Genomic DNA, 21,723 nt, shown 5'->3' on the forward strand with positions numbered 1-21,723 from the left:
GAAGAGGAACTCAAGGGCCTCTTGATGAAAGTGAAAGAGGAGAGCGAAAAGGTTGGTTTGAAGCTCAACATTCAGAAAACAAAGATCATGGCATCTGGTCCCATCACTTCATGGGAAATAGATGGAAAAACAGTGGAAACAGTGTCAGACTTTGTTTTTTGGGGCTCCAAAATCACTGCAGATGCTGATTGCAGCCATGAAATTAAAAGACGCTTGCTCCTTGGAAGGAAAGTTATGACCAACCTTGATAGTATATTAAAAAGCAGAGACATTACTTTGCCAACCAAGGTCCGTCTAGTCAAGGCAATGGTTTTTCCCGTGGTCATGTATGGATGTGAGAGTTGGACTGTGAAGAAGGCTGATCGCTGAAGAATCGATGCTTTTGAACTGTGGTGTTGGAGAAGACTCTTGAGAGTCCCTTATACTGCAAGGAGATCCAACCAGTCCATTCTAAAGGAGATCAATCCTGGATGTTCATTGGAGGGACTGATGCTAAAGCTGAAACTGCAATACTTTGGCCACCTCACGCGACGAGTTGACTCACTGGAAAAGACTCTGATGCTGGGAAAGGTTGGGGGCGGGAGGAGAAGGGGACGACGGAGAATGAGATGGCTGGATGGCATCACCGACTCTGTGGACATGAGTTTGAGTGTACTCCGGGAGTTGGTGATGGACAGGGAGGCCTGACGTGCTGTGATTCATGGGGTCGCGGAGAGTCGGACACGACTGAGCGACTGAACTGAACTGAACTGAACTGAACATAAAAGTCATGAGATTCCCAGAGGAGAGAGGAAGACTGAGGTATAAGACATATTTGAAGAAAAACGTCAAAAGTTTTTCAAATTTGATGAAAATTTAAATTTGCAAAATGCTAGGCAACATACAAGCAGAATAAACTCCGTGAATAATTATATGCCTAGATACATTATAGGGGTAAAGAATCCACCTGCCAATCAGTGCAGGAGACACAAGGGATACAGGTTTGATGCCTGGGTTGGAAAGAGCTTCTGGAGAAGGAAACAACAACCCACTTCAGTATTCTTGCCTGGAAAATTTCATGGACAGAGGAGCCTCGCGGTCTACAGTCCGTGGGGTAGCACGACTGAGCAACTAAGCATGTACACATGCAGATACATCACAATCATAATTCTTGAAAACCAAAGACAAAGAAATAACTCCCAAAAGTTTCTAAAGGAAAACAATAGAGAAGAAATTATTTAAGATCAGATGGTTTCACATCAGAAATCACAGGAGAAAGAATGCAGTGTAACAACAGATTTAAATTGTTGAATGAGAAAACTGTCAACGCAGTAGTGTATATACTCAGTGAAAATAGTCTTCATTGAAAAATACAAAATAAGGACAATCACATATGGAAGAAAGGAAAGCAAGGAATCTATCAGAATGTTTGTTTAATGAGAAACTCTAAAGGACATTCTGCAAGCTTAAAGGAAATAACCCCAGAGGGATTAATAAAGAGGAAGGGAAGGATATGGTGGGTAGAAATAAGGTGAAGAGTTTGTCTTTATCAGTTTTTATTCTGAAAATTAAAAATTTCCCTTTTTTTTAAGAAAACATGAAGAAAGAAAAAGGTATGTTATCTTCATCCATATACAAAGATTTGATTAACAACCTAATTGATTCTAATTCTTAATTCATTTGTAAGTTGTATCAATGTATTGGAAACAAATGAGCTTATGGCATCTGGTCCCATCACTTCATGGGAAATAGATGGAAAAACAGTGGAAACAGTGTCAGACTTTATTTTTGGGGGCTCCAAAATCACTGCAGATGCTGATTGCAGCCATGAAATTAAAAGACGCTTACTCCTTGGAAGGAAAGTTATGACCAACCTTGACAGTATATTAAAAAGCAGAGACATTACTTTGCCAACCAAGGTCCGTCTAGTCAAGGCTATGGTTTTTCCCGTGGTCATGTATGGCTGTGAGAGTTGGACTGTGAAGAAAGCTGATGGCCGAAGAATTGATGCTTTTGCACTGTGGTGTTGGAGAAGATTCTTGAGAGTCCCTTGGACTGCAAGGAGATACAACCAATCCATTCTAAAGGAGATCAATCCTGGGTGTTCATTGGAAGGACTGATGCTAAAGCTGAATCTGCAATACTTTGGCCACCTCATGTGACGAGTTGACTCACTGGAAAAGACTCTGATGCTGAGAAAGGTTGGGGGCGGGAGGAGAAGGGGACGACGGAGAATGAGATGGCTGGATGGCATCACCGACTCTGTGGACATGAGTTTGAGTGAACTCCGGGAGTTGGTGATGGACAGGGAGGCCTGGCGTGCTGTGATTCATGGGGTTGCGGAGAGTTGGACAGGACTGAGTGACTGAACTGAACTGAACTGAACTGAATCCTTTATTAAGAAAATGGAAGTAAAAGGACAATTTCTCTCCTCCCAAATGAAAAATATATAATTGAAGAAAAATCAGACCTGATTTATATAAAAGCTATGCTCTTGGTACATTGGCATTATGCAAAATAGAATTTTGTCCAGAAAATAATTAATATTTGTTTCTCTGTAATTTTATTTGTGCATTTTTTAACTTGTTAGTTACCTCAACTTTTTAATATCAATACTTATCTTACTTGTTTTACAGAGAAAATAAAAGAAAACAGTGAGTTTCAAGTTTTGGTCCACTTAAAAGATATTGTAGCAAACATCATAGTTTTAGATAATAACAAGGAAAGGTTTCCAGTAATTTGATATTACACAAAATAAAAGTTTTCCCCTGGAATACCAACCTATTTGAAACTCTGTCCTGTTTGCAATTTGCTTCAACTTAATCTGTAGTAAATTTGTACCTATTTGTTTTTCCATATTCAAATTTTGTCTAATGTGTTTTCAGAGACAATGAAGGAAGAAAAGAAGTCAGAACAAGGTCGGCCTTTTTTCTTCAGACAAATATACATTGCAGAACTAGAGCAATGTCAGCCCTTGACTCTATGAAAGCAACTCTATGTATGAGTATTTTTGCACTGTTAGAACCAAGGGCTTTGTCGGTGAGTAAATCAGTTGATTTGACCTTCTGTTATTTTATTTTTGGATTGCTTCTATTGATTTATTTTTTACTTCTATTGAGGTAAAATTCATGTAACGTTAACCATTGAAGTGTGCAATTCAGTGGCATTTGATACATTCATGATATTGAGTAGCTATCACTTCCATCTAGTTCCAAAATAATTTTATCACCCTAAAAGTAAACTTCACACTCATTAAGAAGTCACTTCTCATTCCCCCACTTCTTAGTCTCTGGCAGCCACTGGTCTGCTTTCTGTCTCTGATCCCATATGTGTGGAATTATACTATATGCCACATTTTTTGTGTGTCTGCCTTTGTTCACTTCCATGAAGTTTTTGAGGCTCATTTATGTTGTAGCATGTATCAGTACTTCATTCCTTTTTAAGGCCAAGTTCATTGTCTAGGTATACCACATTCTGTTTATCCATAAATTGTTGATGGACATTTGGACTTTTTATGCTTTTTTGATTATTGTGAATGGTATTGCTTTCGATTGCTATGTTTTTCTTTCAATGCCTGTTTCAGTTGTAGGGGTGTATACTTAGCAATTGCTGGGTCATATGGTATACTTTGTTTAGTTTATTGAGAATCTGCCAAACTATTTCCTATAAAGATGGCACCATTCTACATTACAATCAGCGATATATTAGAGTTCCAGAGTCTCTTCTATCTCAATAACACTTGCTACTTTTTATTTTTGAAAATTATAGTCATAGAAGTGCCTGCAAAGTGGTATCTTATTAGGGTTTTCATTTGCATCTCCCAGTGGACAAAAGAAATTGAGTATCTTTTCATATGCTAGTTAGTCAATTGTACATCTTCCTTGGAGAAGTGTCTATTCAAGACATTTGCTCATTTTTTTTTAAAGACCTTTGCTCATTTTAAAACTGGATTCTTTTTTTTTCCATCACTGAGGAGTCAGAACTTTATTATCTTTATATATATTTGATCCTAGGCCCTTAAAGTATGTAATTTGCAGATATTTTCTCCCATTCTGTACCTTGTCTCTTCACTATTTAATCTTTTGATGAACAGAAGTTTTCAGATTTTTTAAAATCAACTCCAATTTACCTGTTGTTCTTTCTTTTGTTGCTTGTGCATTAGTATCATTTCTAAGAATCCATTCTCAAACCCAAGGCTATGAAAATGTAACTTTATGTTCTCTTTTTTTAATAGTTTTAAGCACTTGGCATTTAGGTTTGTTTCATTTGGAGTACATAATATGAATGTAGTGAAACATAATACAGTAAATAAAAGAGGTCTATATGTATGAATTAATAATTGGAGGTTTTTGATTATGTTAAATGACTAATTTGATTTTCACTAATGTGGTTGAAATAGGAAAAAATATGAAGTACAAAAAGTTTAACTTTTTGAGTGTCTGACAAACTCTTTACATAGTCTTGCTATGTATCACACAATATTACATAGTACTGCATAGTATTTGAGGGTGCTACTTTATCTAAGGCTTTATTCTTTTACTGAAAGTCTCATTGTCGAATAATAAAATACACAGGCAAGTGCACATCCCATTTTTTCTGTTTTGACACATATTAGGTTAAATTATGAATCATTGGAGTAGGTTGGTTAAAAATAGCTAGCAATTATATGCTTATATCTTTTTACCAGAGAGACCTGTTAATGGGAGAATTATATTACAATGAGGGGCTTCCCTGATAGCTCAGTTGGTAAAGAATTCGTCTGCAATGCAGGACACCCTGGTTTGATTCCTGGGTGGGGAAGATCCCCTGGAGAAGGAATAGGTTACCCACTCCAGGATTTCTGGGCTTCTCTTGTGGCTCAGCTGGTAAAGAATCTGCCTGCACTGTGGGAGACCTGGGTTCTAATTCCTGGATTGGGAAGATCCCCTGGAGAAGGGAAAGGCTACCAACTCCAGTATTCTGGCCTGGAGAATTCCATGGACTGTATAGACCATGGGGCTGCAAAGAGTTGGACACGACTGAATGACTTTCACTCACTCATCTTACAATGAAAATCAAAACAAACAATAACAAATAGAGAGGGCCCAAAACAGTGTTAAATTTTATAGAAATATGCAGATAAAGCAATGTTAAATTATATAAAAAATAGAAAATGGATATTACTTGTACATAGTAAATAGGATCATAAAACAGAAAAGGAAGTCCAACTCCCATTAAAAACCTTTAACAATTTCTTGACATATCAATGTCAAAGGTAACGAAAAACTAAAGTGCATTGTGGAGTTGAAAATAGGGTGTATATGGAAACAAAATGTATGATTTTTTTCCAGTGAATTTTACTGCCATATAGTTTTAATAATCTAAGAACTTGGTCATCAAAGTAACAAAAGACAACTAATACTTCACTTTTGTAAAAAGTGAATTGTTCTAAAGAAAAAATTTTCTTAACTGTTACTTAGGTGGTTTTCAAAATAATGGCTGGCTCTACCTCTTATAATCCTAAGGAGAATTTCACCTTTTAAAAAGCTATTTTCAGGGACAGAGGATGTCCAGTTTGCTTTTAAATGACATTATTTTTAAAAATGAATTCATTACTAAACCTCATCCATCATTTGACATATTGTTCAACAAGGTGAAAGACTACTTTTAAAAATGATGCTGAAATGGCCAAAGATAATACAAAAAACATAACATATACTTGTACTGGGTTAAATAGTTATTTATGATGTCAGACAAATGTTGGATAAAGTTCTGACTCTGAAATAAGCAACTGTGGGGAATTGAGCAAGTAATGTATCTTTGCTCTAACTTCACTCTACTCTTCTGGATAGGTGTAATTACTTATCTGGAGCACTTCTGATGACCAAATGCAATGCTACCTCTAAAACAAGTATCATAGAGTCTAGTATGGGGAAAGTACTTCAGTAAAAGTCAATTGTCACAATGGTGATGATGACGGTGATGATAACAGCAATGTTACCATATCATTAAAAGGACTTTGGGAAATCATTTTGTGGGATTTTAAGTTCAGTCATGATAAATTAAAATTTCTTTTTCTACTTCATTTGGTAAAGAGCAATGTGACCCCTGTATATTTTATAGAACAATACCTAGAAAATAAATATATAAGTTTCTTCACTCTAAAGTGGGTAATCTATTATATATAAAACAGGTGAGGAGATTTTGGAAGGTTTTTGTGTCTGTTTCCATTTCTTAGTGATTTTTATATTACTTCTTACTTTTCAGATCACCTTAGGAAAGAACATGGTAAACTTTAATGATTATTTACAAAACATGATCATTCTGTTAAATGTTTCATAAGAATTCTTATGTTACTCTTTTTGTTTTTTTCAGGTCAACCTAGGAAAGAAAATGGTAAACTTTAATGACTCTTGACAAAATATAATCTTCCTATTAGCTGTTTCTTTAATTATTTTTATTTTTTTCAGATCAACTTAGGAAAGAAAACGGTAAACTTCAATGACTCTTTACAAAATATAGTCCTCCTATTAGCTGTTTCTTAAGAATTCTTATATAATTATTTTTATTTTTTTCAGATCAACTTAGGAAAGAAAATGGTAAACTTCAATGACTCTTTACAAAATATTATGTTCCTATTAGCTCTTTCATAAGAATTCTTTTTAAATTAATTAACTTATTTTAATTGGATGCTAATTCCTTTACTACATTGTGGTGGTTTATGTATTACTCTTTTTATTTTTTCAGATCAAGTCAGGAGAGAAAATGGTAAACTTTAATGAAAATCTATAAGATATCTTTCTTTAGTGATTTTTCTTGCATCTTCTCTTTTTCAATCCTCCTACTTCCTAGGTATAATTTTCTTTTGTGAATTTTATTCATTCTTACTGTATTACAAACTTCTATTACCTGTTTCTCTTTGTTCTGCTTTTATCAGCGAACTCACTTTCCCCATTCACTCTTCTCTTTATCTGAGGTATTGCTTTATTTTGAGTGTCCCCATGATGCTAACAGTAACTCCTTCTCATGACTCTGAAATGAAAGAAATTCTAATGAGAATATATTTGAAAGAGCTCTCTCGGTGCTTAGTATGCCCTTGATCTGATTCTAAGAAAACTTCAAAACCTCTTCCATGCATGACCCTGTTGAAAAAGTACAATAAATTGTTCCTTGTAGAGAGTGCCACTGTTCTCTATCTTGTGATTGAAGACTCAGCAGGCTGGACCAGGAGTGGAGGTTTATAGAGATACAAAAGGGATAGGGATAGGGAGCCATAGGGATACAGTGTCTTCATTTCGCATTTAAACAGAGCTGAGTTCAAATTATTGATCTGTCCATTAACTAATAGAAATTTCTTTATGCTACTGACTCCTTTGATTCTCAGATTTTTCTTTTGTGAACATAGGAGCACTATTTCACAATTATTTTTCTAGTATTAATTAATTACATAAAGCACTTAGCAAATATTTGTCATTGGAAACATTGAATAAATTCTAGTTTCCATTGCACAGATGATTTATAGCATGACAACATTGCATGTGATGATTATCATGACTAAAAGAATACTTCATGGAGGAATTGGATAATTTCCCTCTCAAATTTTAACTGTAAACTTATTTATCTATATTAACATGTAATATGTTTTCTTATTTTCTTTCTTTTTTGAAACAAGTGTTGGAGAAAACTGAGGGTTTTTTAAAACCTTAATGAGTGAATTTAAGTCATCGTATGTCATCCTTCCAAGCAAATTTAGGTGTTTGTTTATCTGTAACATTAAAATGGGGTTTTCACGCTTGTTTTTCAGGAAAATTGCAAAATGAAATTGATAATTGTATTCTAGTAGTCAAATATTTGCAAGATTGTCGTCTGCCGGTAACCCCTTGCTTTCCTTTATTCTTTCCCCTTAACTCCTTATTTTGTGTAACTTTTGCATTCCCCTACTGCCTCTACATCATGTTGAAGCTCAACATTCAGAAAACAAAGATCATTGCATCTGGTCCCATCACTTCATGGGAAATAGATGGGAAAACAGTGGAAACAGTGTCAGACTTTATTTTTTTGGGCTCCAAAATCACTGCAGATGCTGATTGCAGCCATGAAATTAAAAGACGCTTGCTCCTTGGAAGGAAAGTTATGACCAACCTTGATAGTATTTTAAAAAGCAGAGACATTACTTTGCCAACCAAGGTCCGTCTAGTCAAGGCAATGGTTTTTCCCGTGGTCATGTATGGATGTGAGAGTTGGACTGTGAAGAAAGCTGATCGCCGAAGAATAGATGCTTTTGAACTGTGGTGTTGGAGAAGACTCTTGAGAGTCCCTTATACTGTAAGGAGATCCAACCAGTCCATTCTAGAGGAGATCAATCCTGGATGTTCATTGGAGGGACTGATGCTAAAGCTGAAGCTGCAATACTTTGGCCACCTCATGCGACGAGTTGACTCACTGGAAAAGACTCTGATGCTGGGAAAGGTTGGGGGCGGGAGGAGATGGGGACGACAGAGAATGAGATGGCTGGATGGCATCACCGACTCTGTGGACATGAGTTTGAGTGTACTCCGGGAGTTGGTGATGGACAGGGAGGCCTGGCGTGCTGTGATTCATGGGATCGCGGAGAGTCGGACATGACTGAGCGACTGAACTGAACTGAACTGAACTGAACTGAACTAAACTGCCTCTACATAGTGCAGCTATCATGCTAGGAATAATTTATCTGTATAATAATTTAACTTAAAATCATGTGATTCAACGTTTTATTCACAAAAAACAATTTCAGAAGAGAGCGATGGCTTGACTAATAATAGTAATAATTAAGATAAACCCCTCAGTAAAAAGCATATCTTTTTTTCTTTGTCTTCACCTCTTTGAGAGTCCCTGTCTTACATGTACATATCCTTTCAGATGAGAGGAAAGCTCAATTTAAGAAAGGTAAGTAACTCAGAAGCTCGCTCACTGGATCGAATTCCACAGATAATAAAATGCCTAACCCTTCTCTGAACCTCCTTCCCCAAAGAGTCAGGCATAATATAGCCTTGTATTTGCTCACCGTAGAAGCATGAATGGAAGAGAATCCACAAAAATGAATTAACTCATCTTCTTTCTTCATTGATGATATTTTTTCCTTGAGATGAAAATATATATGTAATTTTGATGGGTGTTTCTCAAGCTTTCCTTCCTCTCTCTCCCTCCATCCCCTTACTTCTCCTTTCTTTACTGTTTCATGTCTCACTCTTTTCAGTTCTTTACCCTTCCACCTCTGTTCTTCCTGTCTCCCCCTTCCTTCCTCCTCCCCTCATTCCTTCCAGTTTGTCTATTATTCTTTCTCTCCATGTTCATTTCCTAAACCATCTACCTTTCTTTCCATCACTTCTTTATTTTCTCTTCATTTTTTCTTTTCTTCCTTCTCTTGCTTCTAGCTTGATTTTCCTTCTAACTTCATATATTCTTTCCACTCGCACACACAGACCCAATCATTCTAAAGGTAAAGGCATGGTCACAGTATTGCGAGGAAGGGAAGGGATGGAGAGGTAAATAAGTCTCTGAATACTCAGAGAATGCCAGTGATAACAGAAGAAAAGCTATGAGAAGGGCCAGGAAAGGGGTATAATATTATCTCGTTTTGCTCACTTTCAGGCTGGCAGACGACATCATTGTACCCTGGTAAGTACATGGCCCTGAAGAAGATGATTCTAAGATACAGGATTAAGCTCCTAAAGTCTATGCAATATTGTACTACTAACAGAAAAAAGTGCAGAACACAACTTCTTGTCCTTAGCAAACATAGCAAGAAAACTGTCTTAAATTATTTTCTCTTTTCATCTTTTTCTCACAAGTTGATTAAAGCAGAAACTAAGAAATGAAAGCAAAATGTAATTTTCTCTTTTGTGATTTTTATTCTTCTTACTGTATTACATCTTCAGTAATCCTTGTATAACAAGATTAGTCAATTTTTTCTCTATTTTTTCCTACTGAAAATTTTATATTTTTAGCTATTACCATTAGGTCTATAACACATTTTGAGTTAGTTGTTTTGTGTGGGTAGAGAGAAAGATCTAAACATATTTGTTTTGTATGTGGATCTCCAACTGTGCTAGCACCAACTCTTGAAAAGAGTATACTTTTCCTTGTTGAGTTGCATTGGTAACTTTTGAAAAAACATCACTTGACTTCTAGACTCAAAATTCTGTTCTGTTGCTCTATTTTAGTTTATTCTTCTCCTTTTAGTCTATTTGGGGAGAAGCTTAGGTTACTGGCTTAAAATAATAATTTTTCTGCTTCAAACATGTAAAGCTCTATGTTTCCCTCTAGACAATACTTTTAGCTGCATTCAATAGTTTGGTAGGTAGCGATTTTGTTTTTATTCAATTCCAAGTATTTTCAAATTTTTCTTTTTGATTCACAGATTATTTATAAATATATTGATTAATACCCAAATGTTCTATATATCTAAATTTTGCTTCTGTTTTTTATTACTAATTTAATTTTATTTTAAAAGAAATCATTCTTTTATGGTCATTCTTCAATTAGCAATTTTAAATATTTTTTCATGAATGACTGCTTCTCAATATAAAGTGATCATTTTTCACAATTTCTCCAGTCTCAATTGTTGCCTTGGGGAAGATGATTTGCTTAGTTATTTACTCAGCCCTTCCAGAAATATTCTTCATGTTGATTTCAACAACATTTTTCTCCTAATTAAGTAGGTTTCTCATACATTTTCTTCCCATTAGTTTCATGTGTCAATCATTGTATGGAAAATACAACTATAGACTTATTTGCCAATCTCAGTTTTTTTCTAAGGTCCCCTTTATGGTTGCTCACTTGAAGCTCCCTGGTAAAGTTGTAAACAGGCCATCATCTTGATTTCTGCTCACTCTTAATTTTCCTAAAACACTCTATTGCATAAATAAACTGCACTGTTCCCTTGTGCTGAGTGCACTTTTAATTTCATCTCTTATTTTAGGTGGCTTACAAAAGTGATGGTCATACTTGTTCTGTAAAGGCCAAGTTGTAAATATTTTAAGGTTTGTGGGTTACATGGTCTCTGTCACAATTACTCAACTATGACCTTTGAGCACAAAAGCAGGCACAGACAATACATAATTAGCATAGCTGTGTTGAGAAGGAAATGGCGACCCAGTCCAGTATTCTTGCATCGAGAATCCCATGACCAAAGGAGCCTGGTGGACTGTGGTCCATGGGATCGCAAAGAGTTGAACACAACTGAGCAACTGAACACACACATGTATACACACAGTTGTGTTACAATAAAACTGTATTTAAACAAACATGGGGTGGGCCAGATTTGACTCCCAGGCCATACATAGTTTGTTCACTCTTGGCTAGAAAGTCACCTTTTAACTTTAAAATTTACCCATTTTGGAAGCTTTTTATTTATTTTGATTTATGAGTGAAAAAAGGTGAATAATTATTTTTAAATGAATAATTTTTTTATCAGATGTCAATAACAGACCCAGTGAATACCCTCTTCAAATTAGCTCCTTTAGTCCTGTGTAGTGCATAAGGCATGTTTCCTAAATAATCTTAGGAAACTGTCTTAGCAACTGTTTTGTCTCCTCTTATCGTGGATATCTTGGGCTTCCCAAGTGGCACTAGTGGTAAAGGACCCACTTGTCAGGAGACATAAGAAACACGGGTTCAATCCCTGGGTTGGGAAGATCTCCTGGAGGAGGGCATGGAAACCCACCCCAGTGTTCTTGCTTGGCGAATCCCATGAACAAAGGAGTCTGGTGGGCTATAGTCCATAGAGTTGCAAAGAGCTGGACATGACTGAAGCAACTTAACACACACACATATCATGGATGTCTCTATATGCAGTCAGTTTCACCTGTTTTTGTCACTCCTATTACCTAAGCATTAAACCAAGACCACACATTTTTTAAGTGTTGCTTGCAGTATTTTGCTTTCACTTTACAATAGCACTTTCTGCAACAAGCAGTGTAATTAACTTGGATATTTTTAAAAAGCAATTCCTATTATCTCCACAGTTTAACCACACTCAAATAAATTATATCATCTTGGTCAGTGGTTCTCCAGAGCAACTCTCTTAAAAACAGTAACTCTGAGGACTAGGTTTTTTTTCCAGTTTTCTCCATTTTTAGGGCCTTACAGTTCTGGGACTGAGCGACTGAACTGAACTGAACTGTTGGAGAAGACTCTTGAGAGTCCCTTATACTGCAAGGAGATCCAACCAGTCCATTCTAAAGGAGATCAATCCTGGATGTTCATTGGAGGGACTGATGCTAAAGCTGAAACTGCAATACTTTGGCCACCTTATGCGACGAGTTGACTCACTGGAAAAGACTCTGATGCTGGGAAAGGTTGGGGGTGGGAGGAGAAGGGGACGACGGAGAATGAGATGGCTGGATGGCATCACCGACTCTGTGGACATGAGTTTGAGTGTACTCCGGGAGTTGGTGATGGACAGGGAGGCCTAGCGTGCTGTAATTCATGGGGTCGCGGAGAGTCGGACACGACTGAACGACTGAACTGAACTGAACTGAACTGACAGTTCTGGGATTGGGTGGGAAAGTGTACAGTAAGAATGAAAATGAAAAACAAAAATCCCATTTTATTGTCAAATCTAGAAACAATATGGTCCCGTGCTGAGCACATTTTATTGCCTACAATTTAGTCATGTTCAGTTCAGTTCAGTTCAGTTCAGTCGCTCAGTCGTGTCCGACTCTCCGCGACCCCATGAATCACAGCACGCCAGGCCTCCCTGTCCATCACCAACTCCCGGAGGTCACTCAAACTCATGTCCACAGAGTCGGTGATGCCATCCAGCCATCTCATTCTCCGTCGTCCCCTTCTCCTCCCGCCCCCAACCTTTCCCAGCATCAGAGTCTTTTCCAGTGAGTCAACTCGTCGCATGAGGTGGCCAAAGTATTGCAGTTTCAGCTTTAGCATCAGTCCCTCCAATGAACATCCAGGATTGATCTCCTCTAGAATGGACTGGTTGGATCTCCTTGCAGTATAAGGGACTCTCAAGAGTCTTCATGTAGTCTCAACTAAATTCTGTGAAGGTGGTGAAAGGCAAGCATATAATTTAGCTATTTGTTTAAGAAGAGCGTAACTGTTTGTTGGGAATGCCTATAGTTTGCACTATATAAAGAATAATTTAGAGGAATTCATTCTTATAAGAATATTTAGTAAGAAAAGCAGTGAAATCTTTAGTTCAAGCTTAAGTTATAGAATACTTTTGGATCCTTAGCAAAAGAAGCATTAGAAAGAAGAAATTACCTCTTGTACAAGGATATTCAGGTACTAGGTCTGATAATGACTATTTATTTTCTTTTTAGACTGGAGGAAAGAATTTTTCCAGGCTGGTGAGTGAAATTATTTCCTGATGGCAGAAGAGAGACTACTCCTTACTCTCTCAGAATCAGTCTGAGGATTTATTGGAAGAGGGCAGATGAAAGAGTCTATGTGGGAATATATGTGTGTCCCACAAGCTCAGGCTAATAATAGCAGTATGTCTCCTTCCTGATCCCTCTTTTTCAGATACTAAAATGGTTATTGTCTTTGCAGTGGATATTACTCTGGATCCAGCCACCGCCCATCCTTCCCTCCTCTTGTCGGAAGGGAACAGATGTGTAACCTGGGCAGAGAAGTCTCAAGACCTACCTGAGGACCCACAGAGATTTTGTTCTCTTCCCTGTGTGCTGGGTCATCACCTCAGGGAGGTGGTACTGGGAAGTAGAGGTCAGGAGCCATGGTGCATGGGACCTGGGGATTTGTAGGCCTCATGTAATGAGAAATGGCAGGATTTGTATCAAACCTGAGGATGGTTTCTGGGCTCTCAGGTTCTATAAGCAGGAGTACTGGGCACTCACCTCTCCAGAAACAAAACTCACTGTAAAGGTGCACCTGGCCAGAATGTGTATTTTCCTAGACTATGAGGAGGGATGTATTTCATTTTATAATATGATCGATAAAGCTCACATTCACACCTTGTCTCAAGGCGCCTTTGGTGGGCCCTTAAAGCCTTTATTCAGGCTTTGGCCCAGTGAGTCAGAGCATTTGACCATCTGTCCAGTGCCTGGAGCAGCCCAGAATCCCCTGTTCTAGGAGCATCATATAAGCTGCAGGTCAGTGTGGCTTGAAGCATTTCATCATGACGGGAATTCTCCTAGACCGGAAGCAAATTATTTTTTCTTACCCATTTTTATGGTTTTCCTTATTCTTTTATTTTCTTCAGAAACAGCTTCCCCAAAGCGTGGTGCAGGGTAGAAAACTGTGTGTTGCTTGTGGTATGTGTAATGAAGAAAAAATCATAAAATATAATCATATCATCATTCTAAATATATACAAAGCACTAGTGTATGTGATTGTCCATACAGTGTTGCAATGTCTTTAGGATTACAAATTTAAAATGTCAAAGGTGAAAATAAGGGGAGAATAACTTTTTGTTTTGTATTCTTTTGCACCTTTGGGTTTTGTACTACATTTATAAAGTTAAATGCAGAAAAATAAAATTAAAACCTTCAAGTAAAATATATTTGAGTTGTTCTCAGTTGTCCAACTTAGTGACATTCAGAGGGAATCAGATGTTTTCAAGCTTATTCTTCAGCTTCTTTTGTGTGAACATCTATATTCCATCCTTACACTTTTTACCCTCCCAGTCACTCTGAGGTATTGGTTCATTCCTGCCTTTTCTTGCCACTATGTATAACTTGGGAAGATAGCTTCTTAATGTACATGGAGTATGAATTATTTTTTAGAACAATCTTGTGGGTTTTGCAGTTTTACAGACTCATGTAGTGACTACAACATTCAGGATAAAAGATAATTCCGTTATTCCAAAAAACTATTTTGTGCTAGATTTGTGTAGTCAAACCTTTCATTAATACCCAACCTGGAAACAATTGATCAGATTAGTGCTTCTGAATATTTTGTATTTTACCAGAAGTTATTATAAATAGAATCATTATATTTTGTGTTTTGAGATTGACTCCTTTCCCTTGGAATAAGGCTTTTGATATTTAACCATGGTATTAGAGGTATTAATACTTGATTCCTATTTGCTGAGTAGTATTCCAGTGAATTAATGTACAACATTTTGATCATTTAGTCTCTAAAGTATGTTTATGTTGTTTCCAATTGGAATGACTGTAAATTAACGTGGAGTCCTGCCCCAAGGCCACAGAAGCAGAACCCAGCACCAAGGTCATCTTGGAAGCTGATTGAGCCCCATTATAATCGTTGTCAAAAGCCACCAGTAGGTGAACATCCCCAGTAGGCTTCCTGACCACATATTAGGCAAAAATATACCCACCCTATATCACCCTAATGCCAAAGTGTCGACTTTCCACTGAGAGTGCAACCTGAGACACTAGCAGTGCCCACATTATCTCTGCTCTTTGTTCTTAATAAGCTCCCTCCTTTCTACAACATTCTGTGTCTGGAAAGTCTTTGCAAACCCATGGTTCAGACTGCCACAACAGTTAAGATGCTATAAACATTTATGTAAACATTTGTGTGTGAATATCAGTTTCCACTTTTCTATGGTAAATATCTAAAGATGAAATGAATGAGTCATGTGATTAGAGCAGTTACTACTTTATAAGAAACTGCCAAACTCTTTCTAGAGTGGCTGTACCATTCTGCATTCCTACCAGAAATGATTCAGAGTTCCAATTGTCCCACATCCTTACCAGCACCTGGTACTGTTAGTTTTGATTTCTTGTTTCACTTTCTATTTGTTATTGATATTTAATTCTATCCATTATAATAAGTATGGGATAGTATTTCATTGTGTTATTATTTGAATCCATATAATAATAATAATCTTGTGCTTATTTACTCTTTGTGTGCCTTCTGGGCATTTTTAGCCCATTTTACAAACATTATAATAGACTTGATTTTAAGAGTAAACTTAGGTTTACAGAAGAGTTTTGCAGAAAATACAGAAAATTTACTTATATCCCTTATTCCCTGAACACTCTTCCACCTAATAACAGTTTGCATTGTGTGGTACGTCCATTATAATTGATGAGCCAACATCAACTGGGCTCCACCCTCCACCTGTCCATTCCTACTACCCTCGTTCTAAATCCCTGGCAACTACCAATCTTTTTACTGTCTCTGTAGTTTTGCTTTTTTCTGCATGTCATATAGTAGAAATCAAATAGTATTGTAGATTTTTCAAACTGACTTCTTTCTCTGAGAGAAATACATTTGAGTTACCTCCATGCCTTTTTGTGGCTTGATAGTGCATTGCTTCTAACTGATGAATAACATTCCTCGTGGCTCAGATGGTAAAGAATCTGCTTGCAATGCAAGAGTCTCGAGTGCGATCCCTGGCTTGGAAAGAACCCCTGGAGAAAGGAATGACTATCCACTCTATTATTCTTGCCTGAAGAACTCCCTGGACAGAGGAGCCTGAGTGACCATCACTTTCACATTCCATCATAAGTGTGTTTCACAGTTTGTTTATCCATTCTCCTGATGAAGGATGTATTGGTTTCTTTCAAAGAATTCTTAAGCCATAATAATCGTATTAGAAATTTTTTGAAGTAGCTAAAGTCAAGTTATTTGGCAGTGGCTTTACTTTCTCGATGTGAAACCAGAACCTAGGAACTTTCAGTTACCTGGAGAAGACCAAAACAGTACCTCACTTTCTAAAGAGGGAAGCTATCAGCTTGATTTTCTAGCTTGAATATGTATGGGTTCCATGTCCCAGATGTAGTGGGGCACAATGAGCCCATGAGGGCAGTTCGAGGGGTGGAAGGTGGTAGTGGAAATACTGTTCTCCACTGAGCATGCATCTTTTACCATATCCTGCTAGTTTTTTACAGGGAGCTATTGAGATGTAGACTTTTCTAGACCTCCTTATACAACAATAATCAGGTAGTTTACGGCTTTCAATCTCTTCCTCTTCCTCTCCACTGGCATCCACTTACTATTATCTTTATCTATCTATGTGTGTCTATATATATACACACATAGATAGATAGAGATAGATAGATATTTTGATATTCATTTTCCTCTCAGATTTTCTTCCAATATTCTTTCATATATTATATTGTTCAGTGCTAATATTTCAAACTTTTACATGGTAAAACTGATCACCTATCTGATTATGTGTTTAACTTCTCTGGAATTTATATGAATCAGTGTAGAGGAAGGTGCAAAGAGCTTTAAGATTTGAAAATGGTCTACATAGGGATGACTCGAAGGAAAGTCAGGCAAAGGGGAGCAAAGCTGTCTTCAAGAGAGTAGAAGGGAATACAAATACCCAAGAAGCCAAAAAAGAAATCCTTAAAAGAGATGACTGAGTACTTGGAGGATTGTCTGCTATAAATATTTAAAATCACAAATCCTGACTCTCTACATTTTAAAATAGTTATATAGCAGGGAAGGTTTTTGCATGTTTGCTTTTTAACAAAAAAATCTATTATCTCTTTTTGGCATTTAAATTACTATTGTATATATTAAAATTTTAGACTTTAAAAACAAATTTCTCTAATTCTTTTTATTTCAAATTTCATGAATGATCATGAAAGGTAGGGTTTGTCTTCTATTTCATGTGAAATTAATTCAAGTTGAGCAGAGAAATTCACATTAAAATTTATTTCACTTAAAAGTGTAGTTAATTGGTGACTTGTGTTTCTGAGTAGAATGTGGTGGATAATACTCTTAATTAAAAAAATGAGAAGGGTCTCGTTGATAAGATGGCTCATTATGTCGACCTCACAAACAAAAAATAAATCACAGTGATCCGTGAGACTGACCAAATTGCCCAAATGGCATCCTGTTATCTCACTGGTCTCTGTCTTCTCAAAGCTGCGAGACCACCAGATTCCAGACCTCCAGCTACATGGCCATCCCTTCAGAGAATTTTTCATTGGTGGGGTGTAAGAAAGACTCCATCAGAAAGGGAGGATGCTGGTTCTCCTCAAGGGCCAGTCACCCTCTCTTTTCCCTCTAATAAATTTCCCTTTTCTTGCCTGACTGCCCGGCTAGCTCTCTTTTTCTCTGCACCCGCCTTACATTCTGGTGCCGGAACCCGGGAGGGAAGATCCGCCGCAACTGAGTGGGCTCCTCTCACGAGCCCACCTCCCGTGGTCCCCTCCCTTGAACCTTGCCAAGAAACTGAGACAAGCTCCCAGATGGGACCCTCCACTGGCCTTGCTGGACTGACATCCACACACCGGCCCATATTGCATCCACTGGTTACAAGGGTGAGTGAAACCCCATTCCCTTGGATCCTCTCGCACCTCCTTTCCAAGTCCCAGCGCTAGGCAGGAGGATCCCCACAGCCCTCAGGCCCTCAGCTTTGTGCCCCCTCTGACTTTGAAATAGGGGACACCCATTTCAAAGCAGACTATTATTACTTCTCTGAGAATGGGGACGCCTTTTCTCTCTGCTCTTTCTCCTCGCTTTCTCTAGTCCTTGTCTAACCTCCCTATTTGGCCGCAATGGGAAATTCTCACTCCCAGCCCTCAAAATCTACTCCTAGTCTAGGATGCCTTCTCCAAAACCTAAATGCTTTGGGCTCTCAGGGGGAGATAAGACCAAAAAGACTTATTTACTATTCTAACACTGTCTGGCCCCAATAAAGACTTGATAACAGGTCCCAGTGGCCAGAAAATGGAACTCTTGAGTATAATATTCTACGGGACCTCGATAACTTTTGCCACTGCAAGGGCAAGTGGTTAGAATCCCTGTGTTCAGGTTTTCTTTGCTTTCTCTCTTGACCCTCTCTCTGTGAATTCTGTTCTACGTCTTAAATATTTAGCCCACTCTGTGTCACATCCTCCTAATAAAATGTCTCCTGATCCCTGTTCAGACTTTTCTTCTTCCTTAGACCTTTCCGACCACAACCTTCCTCCTATTTCTCCCAATCCCTTTGCAGTCACTTCAGAGCCAGTTCCACAACCCCCACCTTACATCCCCTTCTCCTTCCCTCCTTCTCAACTGCAGACCTCCGCCAACGCTGCAGGTCCCAACACCCCTCCCCAGCCTGTGACTGAGATATGCTCTAACCCACCCTCTACCCTGAGGAACCCAAGCCTTTACCCCGACCTCCCTAGATCCCCTCCCTGTACCCTGTCCCGAACAACTTTAAAATAGGAAATTTTACTGCAGGACCCTGCTCCTTCCCTTGCTCTACTCCTCCCTTTATGGGTGGTAGCTGGAGCAGAAGGCATTGCTTTGGTTCATGTCCCATTCTCCCTCACCCATCTATCTCAGATTGAAAAGCATCTTGGCTCCTTCTCCTCAGATCCTGATAATTATTTAAAAGAATTCAAGTATCTTACCCAGTCTTACTGTTGTAGCCACGTGTTCCAGGAAACAAACTCAAAAGGACAATGCAGAGAATGGAGTGCAGTTTATTACACTGGTGGGCCCAAGGCAAGGACTCTGACCAGTTGCTTGCCTCATTGTGGGCCTTTTAAAAGTAGGGTATAAAGCCATCAACTTTGATAAGCTCCAGGAGATAACTCAAAGACTAGATGAAAACCCAGTATAATTTCTACTCAGGTTAACGGAAGCACTACAAAAATATAGAAAATTAGACCCCACTACAGAAGAGGGCACCATTGTCCTTAACACCCATCCATTTTATCTCCCAGTTGTCCCCAGATTTCCAAAAGAAAACACAGAAAGGCAGAAGAAGACCCTCAAACTCTTCAACAAGGCCTTTTAAATTTAGCCTTTAAGATTTTCGATAACCAAGAAGAACAAGCAAAGCTAGAGAAGGCCCAACGAGATCAGGCTGAATACCACCTTTTAGCCACTGCCCTACATGGCTCCAAGCCTCCATCAACCAACAAAGAAAAGAAGCCTCCTGGACCCTGCTTCAAATGTGGCAAAGAAGGCCACTGGGTCTGCTCATGCCTAAAGCCAAGGCCCCCTCCAGGTCCATGTCCCATCCGTGGCATAAAGGGACACTGGAAAGTTGACATAACAAGCCATCTTATCAATGAGACCCCATGTGGGCCCTATCAAGAATAAATGAAATGAGTAAATTAAATCATAGATTTAAACAAGTCAAAATGTTACTGGAAGAGCCAATTTTGTCTCCATGTTGGATCTGCTTCTTTGACTTTAACCTTCCCATTGCTTCTGCTCACTAAAAAGATATTGTTCATACATAATGGCCTGCCTTGGGGAACCCTGCCCCTCTACTTGAATGTAAAACCAAAATGCCTTTGTTTGGGATCCTGTCCACCTGTGGGTGGCCACAGGAAGGAAGAAATAAACAACATCCTCTCCCTGAGGCCCGCCATTCTAAAAGATATCTGCAAGATTAATGGCCTTTTAACTTCATTCCTCACCTCCCCTCAACTCTGTTGTATAAAAGAATCTAGTATCCAGAACTTGAGAAGATGGTTATTTTGAGGCCTTTGTCTGACTAGTAAGCCATCTGTTGATCTGCTGTCTTTCCTAATAAAGTCACATTCCCTGCCTCAACCTGGGAGGCTTCCCAGGTAGCTTAGTGGTAAAGAATCTGTCTGCCAAAGTGGGAGACACAGGAGACTTGACTTAGATCCCTGGGTTGGGAAGATCCCCTGGAGAAGGAAAGGACAGTCAACTCCAGTATTCTTTCTTGGGAAACCCCATGGACAGAGGAGCCTGATGGGCTACAGTCCATGGGGTCGCAAAGATTCAGACAGACTCATGGCATTTGCCTCAACATCCCATCTGTACTCTTACTGGCCTTTCATGCTGCAAGCAGAGTGAGCTTGGTATCAATGACCAAAAGCTAAAGAAGAAATACTGACTTGAACAAATAAGCTGATTCACTGGGCAGTTTATTTCCTGGGGGTCATTTGCTAACTCAGAAAAGGGCTTAGTGTGAGGAGAGGGACACTGGTGTAGCCTTTGACGGACAGCTGAATCTGCAACAATGAAGTAGAAATTAGAGGCTCCCAATCTGAAAGATAATTTTTCCCGTGGGACATTTAATAAGTACTGGTCTTCCCTGGTGGCTCAGAGGTTAAAGCGTCTGCCCCCAATGCGGGAGACCCGGGTTCGAGCCCTGGGTCAGGAAGATCCCCTGGAGAAGGAAACGGTAACCCACTCCAGTATTCTTGCCTGGAGAATCCCATGGACGGAGAAGCCTGGTAGGCCACAGTCCACGGGGTCGCAAAGAGTCGGACACGACTGAGTGACGGAATGGAACGGAACTGAACGGGGGAGTGCAGGAGGTTGGCAGGGGTAGCAGGGGAAAAGAGGAGAGTAGTATAAAATATCCCACAATGTTGAAGTGCTTGAAAGAAAAAGTTTTCCTAGAGGGAAAAACTCTCAACAAATAGACGTTTGCCAGGTTTTGAACCATGTTTTCAAAGATAGCAGAACTTAAACCTATAGGAACCTGATTAATTGCACTTAAATTCTGCTTAAATATAAGGTTGGAAAGACAACATTAACATGTCAAACAAATACACCTGTACTCCCAGCAATAGTCCCCTGAAATTATAAGAATGTAAAATTTCTATTGAAATACTGAAAAGTAAAAATAGAAAATACTGTATCTTTCAAAAATGTATTTTCTCTAAAGAAAAATGATCAGAAAACATTGAACTTCCTAAATATGAGTGGTTGATTTGACATTCTTTGAGAATGAAATTACATGGCACAAAACAAAATTTGAGGAGCAAATGGTGAATTCATGTTTGCATATGCTGAATTCAAAGAACAAATAAAATGACCAAAATGAGATGTTCTAGAAGTCATTAAATATCTGTTGGGAGCTCAAGAGGAATATAATTGGGGTATAGGGAAGAGGTTAAGTGC

The 21,723-nt window shown here is 38.4% G+C and overlaps 1 pseudogene; it reads left to right on the plus strand.

Moving 5' to 3' along the window:
• Positions 1-1,576: 1,576 nt before the first annotated feature.
• LOC148774141 (butyrophilin subfamily 2 member A2-like) lies at positions 1,577-19,938 on the plus strand (annotated as a pseudogene).
• Positions 19,939-21,723: the final 1,785 nt, after the last annotated feature.

Source organism: Moschus berezovskii, chromosome 23 (genome assembly GCF_049115385.1).
Source record: "Moschus berezovskii isolate FMDL1 chromosome 23, NW_MosBer_1.0, whole genome shotgun sequence".
Lineage (NCBI taxonomy): Eukaryota > Metazoa > Chordata > Mammalia > Artiodactyla > Moschidae > Moschus > Moschus berezovskii.